This window comes from Xiphophorus maculatus, chromosome 22 (assembly GCF_002775205.1).
Source record: "Xiphophorus maculatus strain JP 163 A chromosome 22, X_maculatus-5.0-male, whole genome shotgun sequence".
Taxonomy (NCBI): Eukaryota; Metazoa; Chordata; class Actinopteri; order Cyprinodontiformes; family Poeciliidae; genus Xiphophorus; species Xiphophorus maculatus.
In genome coordinates this window covers 23,459,042-23,476,937 of record NC_036464.1, presented here as the reverse complement: position 1 = coordinate 23,476,937, position 17,896 = coordinate 23,459,042, and the positions used below count along the sequence as shown (strand labels likewise).

The 17,896-nt window shown below is 40.0% G+C and overlaps 1 protein-coding gene across 1 annotated transcript in view; it reads left to right on the top strand.

Moving 5' to 3' along the window:
* The first annotated feature begins 6,809 nt into the window (after positions 1-6,809).
* LOC102231457 (E3 ubiquitin-protein ligase pellino homolog 1) overlaps positions 6,810-17,896 on the top strand; it is a 45,414-nt gene continuing 34,327 nt past the window's right edge. Inside the window, exon 1 of the mRNA XM_005811366.2 lies at positions 6,810-7,094. The gene's annotated coding sequence lies outside the window, so the exon portion shown is untranslated. The remainder of the gene's footprint in view (positions 7,095-17,896) is intronic.

Genomic DNA, 17,896 nt, shown 5'->3' with positions numbered 1-17,896 from the left:
CTGTCTAACATGCAGGAAGCTCTAGGCATTTTTGAAATCTTACCTTCCCTCAATTATTTGCAGGCCAATTTAGCAACGCAATGTAACCGTCCCGCTTTATGTATTGCAAAAATAACCTCTGAAATAAATTAAAATGCACACTTGATCATGTGTAAGTGTTTGTGCATAGCAGCAGTGTTGCATGGTACAAGGCCACAATGTGGACAGTGAATGCATGAAAGCAATGCTGAATAGTATAAAAAATAAAAAAGATGTAGTCAGTTTTGCCAATGCCAGCACAAACACACACCCCCACACGCATAAACACACACACGGCCCACACACACACACACACACACACACTCTTGATTCATCTGGTCCAGCCGCTCTGCTTTGTGATACACCAAACATTCAGTAAACATTACCCTGCGCATGGTTACTGTCACCATAGCAGCTCGGCTCGGCCCCTCAAACACAGGACAGCGGTGTTATTTAATATTTGGCTGCGCAAGAGCATAGCATGTTTGTATCACATGATCCTGTCACACCGGCGAACGTTTGCTTTTCACTCTCTCTCTCTCTGTGGCTGGGCCCTCGCGCTCCTCCTACCCCTCATGTGCAGTTCAATAGCTGTTGCTATGTTTTCCTCCATCAGGCAAACATCGACAGAGCCCAGAGGTCACCTCCCGCCCGGCGTCAAACGATGTGAAGCAGGGCCGGCCCAAATCTTTTTGGGACCCTAAGCAGATTTTCAGTTTGTGCTCCCTGTACAACACCAGAGGCTAAGTTACTCTCTACCTGCGCATATACCTGCTGTCGTTAGCGTCACTTGAAATGAGCTTACATCATACATTATTATGGCTGTTCATTTTAAACCTGACAGGAGAAACAAATCCCACAAAAGTTAGTTTGAACTCGAAATAGTAATTTTAAGTTATTAAATTATTATTTAATAATAATATTAAATAATATAATTTTATTATCATAAAATAATATTATATTATGGTATTTCTATAATGGTATTTAAGTGTGCCATATTATTTTAACTATTTTGAAGTAACATCAACTGTAATTTACAGTAAACAAGTTTGATATATTTCCCCAACAGTGACAGCATCCATCATCAGAAAGAAATTAACCTTAAGTTGTGTAACAACTTTAAAAACAATCTACAAATTGTTTTTCCATGTGTAATAGTGTTTATCTTGTATTATTCAAATGTTATTTTAAATGTATATATATTTGTATCACGCATGTCTGTGGGGGGCCCCTAATGATGTGCGTTTACCTTGTAGGGTCCCCCACCTAATGCTGCGGGGGGCCCAGGCAGCCGCTTAGCTCACATTTACCATTTGCCAGTCCTGGTTTGAAGACCTGTTAACGAGCATATTACTGGGAGTACAAATGTTTTGTCATAAGGTTCCAGTTGGTGAAAATAAAAGTTATTTTTAATCTGCTTTTCTTCAAAAAGAAAAAAAAAAAAAAGAAAAGAAAGAAATCACGCAAGTGGTTTAGAGGTCTGCTTTAAATCAACTTCAGCTGAATAAATTGTCTCCAAATGCTCAGGTCAGACATCAGTTTCTGCGGCGCAGGACAAGCTTCCACAAGACCGGTTGCACAAACCTTTAAGTCTGCATTTTAATCCTGCATAATCTATTAGTTTAGACAGATGTCAGAAAGTCAGGAAGATATGTTTATTCACTTTAGGTTACCGTGAGACATATCCAGTTTGGGCTGCACACTGGTGAATTCTAAGAAATGGACTTATTTCACAATTCAACTCAAAAAGTGACAGTTACTTATCAAACATATTGCACAGACACATTTCAAGCATTTCTCAGGAGTAAAATGAATTACAATAGAAAAGAACAGAAGTTTTAATGTAGAAATATTCTGGACATATAATAGTCTTTGTCAAGTGGCTCTTTGGACCGTCCACAATGGCTCTTAAAAACTTTGACTTAAAACGACAAACAACTGAAGTCTTAAAAACAGGTGTAATACTAAATGCAGATTTTAGCTATTTTTCCGTTGTTTTCATGAAATAATTAATTTTAGTCCTCACGACAAAGTGACTCTAAAAGTACAAGTTATTTTTTATGTAGACATATTTTCCTCATTATTAGTCTGGACACTATGTGCAAATTAACATCCTGTATAAGAAAATGTAGCTGTCATCTTTTTGAAGGAGTCTTTCCTCGTTTTTTTTATTATTTTAAAAGCTAAAAATTGGAATAAAAGCTTTGCTTTTGAAAAATGACAACAGATTTTCTGTAGTGCATATTTAGTAAAAGTTATACGATGTCTTTTTTCAAACAGTCAGGTAATATCTGCGGCTATAAAACCCATTTTACTTAACTGGAATGGAAGCATAAATGGCAAATGTTGGTCCGCGAGTCAGCGATACACGCCAGAAGGAAACTAAGTCACAATAACGCTGCTATACAGACTGCTACAGGAGACAGTTCCTCCCCACAGCCATCACTATCTGCAATGACTCTATGAAGAATCTTGAATTAAGAAACGTTATAATAATATTTAATTTTCTTTTTGGATCAATAAAGTAATTCTGAATTGATTTGAATTGAAAATATCATAAAATAATTATAATTTTAAATTATCAGCGGCTGCGTTTCCATTGAACATAGAATTGCACATTGTGGCATTTTGAAAATAAATTTGCTTAATGGAAACAATTAAACAAAAACCTTTTGTTTTCCGATAAAAAGTTTTGGTGCTAGGATTTTTTTAGACACATGGGAATTGGTCTATTTCGCAAAACTGCTATGGAAACAGTTTTTCCACATCATGCGATCGACACCCGGATGTTGCTACTGCCGAAAACCACAAAGAAGAATTTGACAGGAAGTGGCAGGAGAACGATTGCCTGTATGTTGTTTTTAATGACTTATCACATGAACAAACTCATTCATCATTTTGATTGCATTTCTTATTTAATGGAAATACCGCAATTGCAAAATTGTATTTTTTCGACATTAGCGGAAAATCGACACGGTTTTGTGTACATTTGCAATGGAAATGCAGCTATTGTTGTTTTTACAAAAGGAATAGCATTCGACTGCTATCACTTTTTGTAAAATTATTGACTACTATCAGTCGCTGCAGGAATCTGGATCCATTTAATTGAACATGAAAAGTCCTTTTGGTCGTCTTTTGCTACACAGAAGGCATCTACGCTATGGAGGAATTTCTTGGCAGAAATGGCAGAAAAATTCCTCCATACCACGCAACTTTTCTATTCTGTTTTCTAACTTCTTGCGACACGTACTGCTTCTGTGCAAACACATAGACGGGCGGACTGACTGTGGAATCTGAAGATGCATATCAACGTGTACAAGTTTACAGTTTTCTGGTTCTGCTCGCACAAAGTGAAGCCTGCTGAGAAGAGAAGCGCTTGTCAAAACATCAATCAGGAGGGAAACGAACCGACCGCCGTGCCTTCACCCGTGCAATCAAAGGAAGGTGTGTCTGCTGCTCACCGCCGCTGGAGACGGCCAGGAAAGGTGTATCCGCTGTAACCGTGGCAACACAAACAGCACGATTCAAACACTGATTAAAATGTGAGCGAAGATTATGCAACGAGCGTGGAGGAGGAAGTCTGTGTGTGTGTGTGTGTGTGTGTTTGTGTGCTTACAGGCACAGATGGTTTCTTGAGTCACAGTCGTAAAGTCTCCCTTAAGTCTCTGCAGCTGGTTGAAAACCACTTTAACCTGTAATGACCGCCTCTTGCTTATGGCAACCAGTGTAGCAGCAGGCGTGTATTTTATTGGCAGATGTAAGTGTGTGCTTTAAAGCAGCTCGGTGGGTACCAAAGTGAAGTCTGTCTCCGTGTGGATGCGCCGATCGAGTCTGGGTTGTGTAACTGCTGTGTGGAGGAGAAGGTGAGATCTACCTGGTCTCTACCTAAAGTGATTTCTCTGTCCAGCGCAAAAATTTCAAGCGAACCCTAATCTCTGCATACCTGTCCTCTACCTAGGCTGCGTTCACACTACAACCTGAAGTGACCCAATTCCGATTTTTTTTTTGACGCAAATGAGACCTGAATCTGATCTTTTCATGACAGTCTGAACAACACAGGTCGGATTTTTTGTCGAATGCGACCCGGATATTCGATTCAAATGTGATCTAATGTCCAGGTCGCGGGCTGCACAGTGGCGTAGTTGGTAGCACTGTTGCCTTGCAGCAAGAAGGTCCTGGGTTCGATTCCTGGCAGGGGGCTTTCTGCATGGAGTCTGCATGTTCTCCCTGTGCATGCGTGGGTTCTCTCCGGGTTCTCCGGCTTCCTCCCACATTCCAAAAACATGACTGTCAGGTCAATTGGTTTCTCTAAATTCTCCCTAGGTGTGAATGTGTGTGTGCATGGTTGTGTGTCCTGTATGTCTCTGTGTTGCCCTGCGACAGAGTGGCGACCTGTCCAGGGTGACCCCCGCCTCTCGCCCGGAACGTAGCTGGAGATAGGGACCAGCACCTCCTGACCCCATTAGGGACAAAGGGTGAACAGAAAATGGATGGATGGATGGATGTCCAGGTCGCGTTCATCCGACCTGAACATCACTGATACTCGACAGATTGTCACTATTCTGAGTTTTTGTTTAATTGCCGTGTTTCCACTAACCAAATTTATTTTGTAATTTCAATTTGTGCAAATTTATGGTGAATGGAAACCCAGCTATAGACATAGACAGACTTTTTTGCCATTTATCTTAACATTTTAACTGATTTATACAGTGTGAAATACAGTTTTTTTTAATTTATTTATCATTTAATACCTGAGGATATTTGGAGACATTTACTGGCTTGAACGAGACCTGGCTTGTGTAACTGTCTGTGCTGCATCCATCTTTTATGAGCTTAAACAGTCTGCCATCACAAATTAAAATACAAATAAATCTCAGTAAACTCCGGGATTAAAATAACAACAACAGAGATCTCATCTGTTTGTGAGTGTGTAGGTTCAACATGGAGTCAAGAGGACAGGCACGTGACTTCAGCTGAAAAAAAAAACATGGTTCAATAGAAATACCTGACACTCATCTGATAACACAAAAGCTAACATGCTGCCGTGCTTACAGGTTCAGCAGGGGCGGATGTTACTGGAATGAGGCCTGGCTTGTGTAACTGTCTGTGCTGCATCCATCTTTTATCTTTATCTGCAAAATGCTGCATGTCCACTTTCTCCATGTTTGTCCTGTACATGCGGGTGTCTGCAGATGTTTCTAAGTACTGAAATATGCTTTGGGAGTCAATATTGTTCCTGTTACTTTTGACTGAACACAGCAGGCAAATGCAGGCTAGTTTTTTTGTCTTTTTTTGCCCAATTTCAATCTTTTCTCCCTTCCAAAACAAATCAGATTTTAACATCGATCCATAAACAGCTTCATCCAGTATTACTTCCATAAACAGTTTGCCTCTGTGTGACGTCCACCGTCTTCTTCTGCACATGCCAGTCACTTTGAGATCGTAAGTCACTCCCACAGAAGTCTTGTTGTGGTTGCATTAAATTAGTAGCATGAACAAACACACAACATATTCCAGAAAAGAAAAAGTATTTGAGCCGAGTATCAAGACTTGCTGTGTGAACGTACCCTATCAAACCTTTGAGGCATTAATGGAAAAGTTGGATATCGGGATTACTCAGTCGCAGTGGAAGTTATTTTTAGGTGTGGGAATAAGGGAGATTAGGATAAATACATGCCACACTTTTCAGATTGTTGTTTGAAAAAACAAACATGTATCTATTTCCTTCAGCCTAAAAATTTTGCATTAATTTAAGTTTTATAAATCCTGGTAAAATACACAGATGTTTGTGGCTGTAATAAAACATTTAGAAAGATGTAAAAACATATTGCTTTAAAACTATTTTACTAATCTAACTTGTTAGCAGATTCTTTGTCTACAGAAGCAGAACTACCTTGCTTTAATTTTTTTTAAATATAATTTATAAGATTACAAGAGGGTCTAGCCCCCAGGCCATAGGGCCTACTGAATTCCCATTAAGATTTTTTATTTTATATATCCACATTGATACTTTTATTATGATCATTTAACTAGTTTCCATGTTTTTGAAATATTTTACTTATTTACATATTATTAGCTATGTAAATATTAGCTACGACCTTTGACTCAATATGTACATTGTAAAGTTCCTGACATACGGTTAGAAAAGGTCTAAGCAAGTTTAGCTTGTTTGGAAGGACTGCTGGGAGAAAAAGTAAATTCAAAAATATGTAAAGACATTTTTAAAAATAAAACAATGCCATAGCTGAATTGGCCACCAGACATTATACACAACACAGAAGTACTTCTGTCAGAGGAAATGGGCCACCGTTTCATCAAGAAGCCTGTGGTAAAAGGGTGGAAATGGTGGGTTTGTTGACCCTATAAAGTACGGATGTGGATAAATTGGAATCACTAAATTAAAACAAGCTATGAAAAGCAGCCAACCAATACCGAGATTGACTCTCTTTTTTTCTTTTTGGCTGTTGGCAACAGACAACAATTGGTTACTAGGAAATAAGTTACAACCTTAAAACAAACGAATAAGAACAGGTGTTTACGTTTTTAAAGTGAAAATTTAGATCAAACCTCCGTTAGATGTATAGTTTCCAACGTTTAATTTAATGCTATTTTTGTTTTCAACTTCGAATTCAGAAAATATGACTTGATGGTGTCACTGAATGCAGCACCAGCCTCATTTGCGTGATGAGATGAAAAAAATACTCCAGCTCCCAGCATGCCTTGCGCGGGTGTTCTCCTGACGCACACGCGCACAGAGGCAGAGAACGACTCCGCTCTGTGTTTACGTTGAGATGCTCACAACAAAGGACAGCGCAACACGGAGAGGCTGCTCTCTAACACAACCCGCCGCGGCTACAAATTTCTTTAAGCATTCAGTCATTTTACCGCGAAGAGAGACGAGACAATATCAAAATTTCTCATTGTCTTCCGATATATATGTATGTTTTTTTTTTTTTTATTTATTTTATTGCGTGCTTTAATTTCTGGTCCACGAGCTCAGACGCGAAGAAATTAATGTGAAATTTCCTTCGGAGCACCACAAGACACTGAGCGAGGACTTCATCATCTGCACCGCAGTAAGTACACTGATTTATCCGAGTAAATATAACAGACACGGCAGCGTAAGAGCGTCCGGTTTATCCCTCCGTGTTTTCTGAGCGTCACCTGCTTTGTCCAGCCAGCCTCTTACTTCATTTGGTAATGTCCTATCACTCTGCTGGGAAGTCATCAGGCAGCGCTGCGGCTGCTAACTATCGTCTCTGTCAAGTGTTTTCTACTCACAGACAAATCCACGAGCTTGCACCTGCTTTGATTTTTTGATTTTTTTTTTTCACGGGCTTGTAGCTATAGCGTCCTGAGTTATTACATCATGTCCATCCTGTGCACTAAATATGTGAACCTTTTGCAAAAGAGTTTAGCAAATGCTTCTGTTTTTCATCCTCAGCTTGATAATATTATGCTTTTTTAAGGTGTAGATCTTTTTATAGAATTGTATTTTGTATTGCCTGCTAGTTATTAAGCTGGTTATTCATTTATTATTATCTCATATATTGGTACCCTTTTTACTATACTATCATTGAATGTATCAGAAAGACAAGGTAAAGTTGCAGAAGGATATTGCTGCATGCAAAGGTTATCTCCTAACTTTTTCGAAGCAGTTTGGAGAGCCATCTTGCAGAACAGGTCAGACGAAGGTTTGTGCTGGGTTGCAAAAGCCTCTTTTATTAATTTTGCAAAGCGTTGAATTTAAAGGTTACACAGGAATTCCTTTGGTGTGTGTTTTTTTGTAAAGATGGAGGAACAATGGATAATTGAGCAGAGTTTTCCTGACGTTACCGTTTCACACAGTTTGAACTTTACTCTAAAGGGCTCCAGTCGTGATGTAGGTGTTGTTAAAACACACGTTTGCACATTTTTTGGAGGGCGCGTGTCCTGCGGATCTGCATGGTTGGTGTCAAGAGAGTCTCAATTACAGGGAGGAAACTGGAGTCGGCGGTGTCATGCAGGGAGTTCGAGAGAGAGAGAGCTTGGATGTCCTAACGGAGGCTCAACGCTGTATCCTTAGTAACCCAGTCTGTGAAGACACAAGCCAGCCTCCCAATCCCAACATTGTGTTGACTGGCTAGATAAAAAAAACATTGTTTTTTCTCACGTTAAGTCGGTTGCATTTAAATATATGCAATTCGACATGTTACTATGATCGCAGGATTCTCAAAGTATATCAAATACCTTTTATCAACTTTTATTTGATAGGGATTTCATGGAACAAAACCCAAAAGTAGAGCATAAAAGTGCTGTAAACCTAGCTTGAGTTGGCTAAACTGACAGGCTTGGTAAGCAGAGCTTTATTCAGACAAGTAGCTACAAGGCCATTGGTAATCCTGGAAGTGCAGGGAATCTCAGGGTGCATGCACACCAGCCCTGTTTAGATGCTTCAGTCTAACTGTAGTTTGTTTGCCTGAAAAGTCTGGTTGGTTTGGGGAGGTGTGGACGCGCAATCGAACTCTGACGCGGACCAATACAGTAAACCTTTGTTTGCCTAAAAACCCAGGTCTCGGTTCAGTTGAAATGAGCTCTGGTGAGGTTTCAATGCATATGCGAACGCCAAGCGAACTGGAGACCACTCTAAAAGAAGGAAGTGAACTGTAGCGTGGGGCATTCTGGGTAAACATGACCAAAACAAACACAAGAGTCTACCAGTAGCGGGAGAAATGACTTGTAGCCAATGACAAAAGACAAATGCTGCAGTAGCTAAAATTTGACGCCATTACATTTTTGTTTGCATTTTGTGAAGAAGGAAGTTGCGCTCAGTGTCTTGTTCAGAGGCTTCCTTGTCTTTTCCTTCAATAGTTCTTGGTGCAGCGCCGCCACAGGCGTGGAGGTGAACTGGTTTTTCAAAGCACTTGGATCATTTGACCCAGTGCAGTGTGAAAACCAACCGCATCAGCTAAAGCACTAACAACTGTTTTCATTTTGGTCCCCAGTTGATTTGAGTACACCAGACTATAAGGTATGAAAACTACCCATCGGTATGAATACACCATTTCCACAGAGACAAACGGTGGAGTTTTTTATTTTATTTTTAGTCCATGTTTGATGAAAGCAGATTGCATTGCAAGCTTCACTGTATACAAAAGCTTATGAGACTGTTTAATATTAATTAAGCTCAGATCAAAAGAAATTTCTGATATTACCGAGCAAAATATTCCCAAAGTCAATTATAACACGTTAGTATTTCATATTTTCTTGTTGTAACTTGAGAAGTTTTGATTTTTTCTTTTCATTGGAATTACTGTTTTTGTAGCTGCGATTACACTGACTGCAGCTGCTATGAAAAACCTTTATTCAGTAGATTAAAAATAACTTATTGGGAGTTCCAGATACATTAAAAATGTAGCATCAGGTGAAACCTTATCAGGTTTCTGATCTCCACGCCCCAGACTCGGCGTCTGGCGTGGCTGCGATGTTATCGTGGACAGACTTAGTTCTCACATTCACACGTCAAAAAGAGTCCAAAAGCACATTTATTATGTCTCCATGACCGCATCCAGCCATGATGACAAACTGAAGTGTACACAGGCTGAAAACAGTGGGCCGCTGCAGCTTATAACAAGTCATTTTCTCTGTAAATTAGTGAGCGTAACGCCTAATGTTCCTACTTCTACATAGGAACATTTTACGTTAAAGCAACAATGAACAGCTGTGAATCCGGGTCATTTTCTGTTCAGCTGATTAAGGTAATGTTTGTTGTGCGAGGGGGGAGTGGTGGGGTTGCACTAATCTCTGTGTTTGCACGTGGCTGCGCTCTCCCTGGTTGTAATCGCGCTGACGGCTGAGCTGCAGCTTTTGCTCGCGCTGAGTTTTGAGAGGCTTGGCTCGCTCCGCACGGCCCCGGCTTTCTGCCCCGCGCCGGGCTGCCGAACAGGCTGAGGTTTGTCCGGGCAGGGGGAGAGATTACGTCTCTCATGGAAAGTGGGTCAGACAGTGGGCACGATTTTATGGCCTTGTTTTCTGTTCAAGGTGGAGAAGGAAAGATGAAGATAATTTTCCCATAAGGTTGCTTCAGGAAGCTTCTCATGTTCTCCTGCTGCAACTTCTTTTGTTCTGTGACTAAATCATGATGTGGTTCGGAGATGGGTTGCTCCGTTGGATGCTGCATGCCTTAATCTGAATTTATAAGCCCTGAAAAACACAATTTGTTCAGGCAAATACTTTGTTCTGCTCTCGTCACCTATCTTCTGAAAACTTCTTTCTCTGTGAGTTTTTTAGGTGCTGTTTTAGTGATGCATATAATTGTAACAGTTCTATGGAGGATAATACTCCTATTAACTTGCATCTGACATGACAGTACGGCTGCAAAATTTATCTGTCCAACTGTCTTCTCTTTACTTCTCTTAAAAAAGATGAAAAAACTACATAAAAGGGATAAATTAACGCTGGCCTGAAGAGGGTGTGTGATTTAAGGCTGGGTTTTCTTGCATAAGTGTGTGTGAGTTTATGCTAACAAATCAAAAAAAAATTTTCCTAACGCTTGTTTTTGCTCATCTTTATCAGGAGTTGCTATGAATGAGGCTGATACAAAAGTTTGTTTAAATATATATATAAAAAAGACTAATTTATGCAGAAGTATGCAGATGCTATACTGTCTGTGGGATTGGGAAAAGAACAAATCCTTGGATATTAATGTACTGTTTCTTTCTGGGCTTTATTTCGCTCATTTGCATATTGCACAATGTTACAACGGCTCAGGAGGCATTTTTCATACTGCCGATGCTTTTTAGCACAGTTCAGGTCAGAATACTCAAAGATTGAGTGTTTTACCTGTAGATTATTTAAAGTGCAAGTCATGTAAGACTTATGTAAGTCAAATTTGGATGGAAAAATCAGCCATGAAAGCCAAACATTTTTTCTATTTGCAGATTTGGCATTGCGTGCGCACAAAGCAGTTTCTGTGGGGACCTTCGGTTTCTGTTTGAATCATCATGTTTTGTTTTAACACAAACAGCTGAGTTAAAGCTGCTCTGGTTCTACATAACAGGATTTTTGGGGTTGCTGAGATCATCTCTGCGGCTTCCCTGTCAAGTTGTTTGTCAGAACGGCCCGATGTCGTTTAGCGGCTCAAGAAAACACGCAGCCATGCAGGCGCGTTTTCTTATACACAGCACTGAGTCTCTCAGAGGCTGTGTGATCATGCTCAATACCCATTTCCTGCCTCTCTCCCCAGCCTTCCTGTGTCGAATGAGCTTGAGTGAATGTCGATGATGAGTCTCACACACAGATTGGTTGAGTGTGGGACTTGTTGATGTCGTGGCTTCCCCGCTCAGTGCTGCTGCTGCTGCTGCTGCTGCTGCTTGTCTAATGCACAAAGAGATACCGAGCAGCGTGAAGTAGTGAGCAGTGATTATTTTTACTCAATCAGGCAACTGCGGAGAGAATTGCTGATGTCTTAAGGAAAGTGTTTCGTCTTCACGATCCTTGTTTGTTCACTAATGTTTTCTATCAAGCCTTAGAGGCCTTCACAGAACAACTAGATCCACACTTACAGTAAATTACAAGTAGGTGGGCTCTATTTATCAGTCAGAGGATTTCTAAAGCAATTGTTTGGACTCAATTTTATTTAGTAAGGTGAACATACTACATGTGTAAACAAGATTTTTACATATATAATTTGCTTTGCTTAAAGCTTAATCTCTCTATATATATATAGAGAGAGAGAGATATAGCTAGAGAGAGAGAGATAAATACCAGTTACCACGTGTAACAGCAATATTAATACCGAACCACATTGTCATATCAATGTGTCATTAATGTTAGGGATCACTATTATAGCTCTACATTGACTGATTTGACTATTTTTAGTTGGAGTTGTTTTTAATGGCTAAAGTTAACCAAAATAACACGTTTTACTCCAACTACTCCCAAAGGGTTTGTTTACATTTTCAAAATGAGGCCTCGTTTCCTTATTTAAAAAGGGAAAATCCAACCTATCCCTTTCATTTGGCTTCAGTCAGTTTGAGGATTTCATCACTTTTTGTCACAGACGTACATTTTGTACATCGAACGGTTTAATCAGTAAAGATCTCAATGAAAGATTTTATATGGCAAAGCAAGCTGGCTTATGAGTCAAATGGCCGTCTGAGGACCAAATATCAGGACTTTCTGTCACTGAAGGCTCCAGAGCCAAGTGAAGTGAGGAAGTCCTGCTGGGGCTGATGGATTTGACCTCTGAAAACTCATAGCAAGAACCTGGGATAAAATTAAACTCCCTGACAATAATAAACATTCAAATTCTTCCCAAGATGTAAGGAAAGAAAAGGACTGAAAGAAGCATGAGTGAGATTATTCCTGCATGCTATGTAACTTTCATTTTCTTATATTGTTAAAACTGAAAATCGGGTTTTGAAGAAATATCCGCTTTTTCAGCTCAGCAATTAGTTGCTGCGTTTCCTGTACAAATGGGCACAACACTTTGTCAATATTTCGCTAATGTCACAAAAAGACGATTTTGGGAAGTGTTTCCTTCAAATAAACGGAATTGAAATCACACATGAATAAGTTTCTTCATGCGATAAGTCATTAAAAAAAACATGCTCCGACTACTTCATCTGGTTGTCGGTTTCGATACGACTAAAAAAACAACCTAAACCTAGGGGCAAAACTTTTTATTGAAATTGCCACGTTTCTGTTAAGCGAATTTATTTTCATCTCATCTCTTTTCATATCATCTGAACTTTTTCCTAGAAGACCCCAAAGTGGTTCCATGGGTCTCATTTTCAGCTATTTTAAAACACTGAAATCTGTGTCAAAAACCAATGATTAGAAATGTTTGAGTGCACTCTGACCCCTGATGAGAGCTCTGCTGTCAGATGCTTTAAGGCCAGCCACAGTGCATGTTTTATAAAATCTAGAGATGACACTTGGCTGTGCAAGCAGTGCTGTGGGGACATACGTGTGCTTATGTAATGTGTATACTCTATCATCTTTGTCACTGTTATTTATTAGAGAGAAGTTTTACAGCATGCAGCCGCTGACTGGACGCCGATACTGGATTTCTGTGTATGAGGCTAAAAAGAACAGGAGCATCATCTTTCATAGTAAACCTATAAGATTTCATATCCAGACATGTTTATCATGACATGTATCAGCGTCTGACTGTGTGCAACACACAGGCACCTGGGTGCTTTTACTGTAAGCCTGCACTCTGACTGTGTTATGTTTTTTTTTTGTGCTGCTCCAAGACCTTGCTTATTTGTGTCATGTCCAACAAGACTGTTAGTTGTATGTGTGCACAGTATACCGCAGTCGGCGTTCTGCCCGCTGAATCATTGATGAGGCTGTAATTCGAGCGCCAGCCCTCCCCGCCGTCTGTCACAGGATTGTCTCCTCCAGGCGCAGCCCTCAGGAAAACCAGCAGGCGGCTGTTTTATGGTTACATTCACACCAGTCCCATTTAGTCCACTTTAATTTAATTCTATTTTGTTTGCCTAGAAAGGCCTGCCTGTTGGGGACGTATGAATCAATCGAACTGTGGTTTGCCTCAAAACCTAGGTCTTGACTTGGTTGAAGTGAACTATGGTGCATATGTGAATGTCAAGCGGACCGGAGACCACTCCAAAAGCAGAAAGCAAACTATAGCGTAGGGCATATTGGGTTAATGCAACCAAAACAAATGCTAAGCGCTAGTGGGAGAAATGGTTTGTGCTTTTTTACCAATGACAAAAGGCAAATCCTACCACCGCAAAAGTTCAACGCCACTCCATTGTGTTTACGTTTTGTCAAAAAGGATGTGGCTCTCAATGTCTTCTTCAAAGACATTCAGTGGTTCTTGGTGCAGCGCCACCACAGGCGTGGAGGGGAATAGGTTTTTCAAAGAGTTTGGATTGTTAGACACAGTGTAGTGTGAAAGCAAACAACACCAGCTGAAAATGTAACAAATGTTGCTATTTTGGTCCCCATTAGAACCGAGTCTCCTCGACTGTCAGGTTTGAAAACACCCTAAAACAACTACAGGGGAAAATCGGCACCGGAAACTGCAAACAGAAACCTTTTGTTTCTGTCACTGTTTCTGTTTCAGATGAAAACCTGTCCCTGAAACCTTTATTATAAATTGTGTCATACCTTTTGGCTATGTTCACTCATGAACTACAAATACATCTTCTTCTGACATCACAGAATATATACTGATACATTGAGGTAAAATATCAGCAAATTAAATCAAAGTGAAATCCATTAACATCTCTTTACAAACTATTCTCCCTTTGTTAGAATTATGTAGCTGGTAGCCAGAATAAGGTGCAACCAGAGTCAAGTGTAATCGAGACCAAACAGAGATTTTCCTTCTTGTACTTGTAAGAGTGCAAAAATGCCAACAAGTTTATTTTTACCTGCTATGTACAGCGAGAGAATGTTTCTGGCATCTCATTGAATTTACCTTAAACTGTTGGAGTGGTAAAGCTGGCGAGGTTTTGGAACTGGAACTTCAAACTACTTGCAGAACTTGATGCCTTTAACTCGCTCATTCATGTTCATTTCGGTAGAATCTACCAGACGGAAGTAATCACACACCGGAAAAAAGAAAAGTTCACTCCAGCTCTACTCTTAATTGTTACTTCTTTGCACATTTTTTAGTCTATGAAGTATGGCATTTCAGATGTATCTGGTTTGATGCCTTATATCATTATTTACGTGATGGGTTTTATTCTCAGAAATTAGATTCATGACTTCTTGTCTGACTGTAGAAAAATTTGCATTAGATGAATCCTAAGGCAGTCTGTTTCTTGGCACTTAGGGTAATCTGTGCAGTAGACAATCCTAATCTTTTTTAGTAATGCACCATTTGGTGGTTCCAGTTCAAGTAGGCAAGCAAGTAGTTATAAGATATATCTTGAAAAAATCGTCCCGACAAGTTGAAGACAGAGATTACAAAAGTCGTTAGTTGTTACTTTATGAGCTAATCAACGTCAGATTTTGGAAAATCTGATTCAAATATTTCTAACATTATTCATAAAACAGAACCACAAATGCTTTTAATTACTTTCCCTTAGCTGCTTTCATTAGCGAAGCGCAGCGGAGAGAAGGGAATGATTAGTTGACCTCAGTCATGAGTCAGATTCACCTCACAGCTCCACAGATTCACAGTCTGACATCTGCTCTCATCCACTCAGCTTTTCATTCAGTCTGAAGATGAACATCACGCCTCGGCCTCCAGGCGGGAACTCCCCCGCCCTGCTGGGGTCCTATTCTGGATCCTGGAGTCTGTGAAGATGCCAATCCCGTGGACGCTCCACAGCAACCAGTAGTTTGTTATGAAGAGTTAATTTAATGCTCAGCAGGAATTTGGCACCAAAGGGTCTGACTGGTTTTTTTAGGACTGGTGGGTGGAGATGTGAGTGGTTCCACTGAGGACTATGAAAGGCCGTGTCCTGATTGAGTTAAACTAAAGATGTGTGTTTTCTGGCTGTACCGTTGGGTTACTCTAAGAGACAGAGCAGCTTATGATGCCACTGTTACAACCTAGTCGCTTCGGCTCTGGTCCGCCTAAAAACCAAGGTCTCGGTTTGGTTGAAGTGATCTCTGGCGCAGTTCAAATGCTAAGCAGGCCACGCGGCGCTGCAAAAGTACTAAGTGGACTACAGCGTAGAGCATTCTGGGTAAATACAATCAAGACAAATGCAAGAGTCTAACTCTACCAGGAGAAATGGCTCATGGTCTTTTGACTAAGACAAAAGAGAAATTCTACTGCTACTAAAATCTCACGCCACTCTATTTCTGTTTACTTTTTGAAAAGGAGGAAATGAGATCAGTGTCTTCTTCAGTGGTTTTTGAGTTGCTTTCTTCGGTGATTCTTGGTGCAGCGCCACCACAGGTGAGGGGGTGCACAGGTTTTTCAAAAGGTTTGTGTGTTTGACACAATTCAGTGTGAAAACAAAAGGCAGCAGCTGAAAATTTAACAAATGTTGCCATTTTGGCCCCCAATTGAACTGAGTCTACCGGACCATTAAGTGTGAAAACAAGCCTAAATTTCCTATTCAGACAAACTAAAGGGATAAACGAATGTGACCCAATTTAAATATTATCTTCATGCACTTTGTTACAAACCTTTTGCAAAGCCTAAATGTGTTCCTATTTATTCAGATGAATTTCTGAAAAATGCCAAATGTAACAGTTTGATTTGAACACTTTTTTTGACACGTCTTTACTTGACTACCTTTTTACATTTTAAGCACACACTGAACAGTTTTCTGACATACTCAGACACAAAGAAAGGAATAACTTTGAAAGACCTCTAGAAGCTACACCCAGAGACACGTTTAAAACATACCAAAGTTTGACTCTTTGGCAGCCAAGTAATTTGTAAACTGTTTTGGCAACAGCGCATTAGGAAGTGTTTCTAGGAGTTTATGAGATCCCTTGTGTGACCTGATACCACTGAATGTGGATTTGCTGTAACACTATGTTTTCATAAAAGTGGAGAGAAAGGGGGTCTAACTCCGCTCACATAAAAATGACAAATGATCTAGGGCTAATTAATTTCCTAGTTGCTGTTTTTGAGAACATGTGCTAACTATCCAGAGCGAACAGGATGTGCATCAGTCATTTCCCAGAAGTCGACGGTTTTATGAACGTTTGCATTTATGGTGTTGGACTTATGAGAGTTACAGCTTTGCTCAACTTTCAGACAAAACAGGATCAGTCCCCTGAAGACAGATTTGTTTTTTCATGGGGTGGTTAATAAAACGTCCTCGTGAATTTAAGCTGCTGTTTTGGGTCAAATGTTAAGACAGTATAGAAGATGTGTAGATGTATAGAAGCTGGATTAATAAACTTTTTATATGAGTTCTCAAGTGTTGAGAACAAACATAAAAATTCAAGATATATTCCTGCAGCTTTTTAGGACTAGTGCCATCTCAGGAAATAGCAATTTTTTCAGTTTGGTCATCAAACAAAACAAAAGCAATACATACGGATGGGAGGATGTGGTTTAGTTGTTACATGTTTAATCTCAAATTGAAATGTCCATGTTTGAAGTTGGAAAAATTAACTTATTAAGTTGAAATTTTAAGAGGAAAAATGACAGTTTTCAAAAAACTAATTCTGACCTCAAATTCCAATATGGCTGACCTACATTAGAGGTTTACTGATGGCTGGAATCACAAATATTTTTTGTACTTTTAAAGATTTGTATCTCATCCAAATTTTTACACACACAGAAAATACTGGCCAGCTCCTGTAACAGCATGTTGCTAAATTTTCTAATAGTACAGAATTCATAGAAATAGCTTATTAGCATGCAATGCTAGTAGACGTTAGCCTGATCACTGAGCATGAAAATAGGGAAAGTTTATAAATTTATAAACTGGAAACTGAAACATATTTAGTTTGGTTCTCATATCATTTCTTCAGAGCTAAATGGAACAAATCTTTAATGGTGCGTTCACACCAAACATGTTTTGAGCGTCAGGCGCGTCTGGTTTACATTCAAAGTCTATGTGGAGGCGCATCGAGGGCCGTTGTGGCGCGTTTCGGAGCGTCTAGCGCGGTGTGCTTTGTACCGTTTTGAGCGTTTGATGCGTCAAAAGCATCTAATGCGTCCAACAGAAAACAACAGGTAGAGCTGACCCATCTGGCGCGCACTCGACGCGCCTTCACATAGACTTTGAATGTAAACCAGCCACGCGAAGCGCTAGGTGTAGAGCAAAATGTCAAGCGTCTGCATTCAGAGTGCAGACGCTTGACACTGCAGGTTTGAAGCGTTGGACGCATTTTTGACTCTTGTAACGCGTTTGGTGTGAAGGCACCATAAGTCCTCACCAACACTTCCTGATTTACCATCATCTGCTTTAGTTTCACATAGGGAGTTCTCAGAGTCTTCTTTACT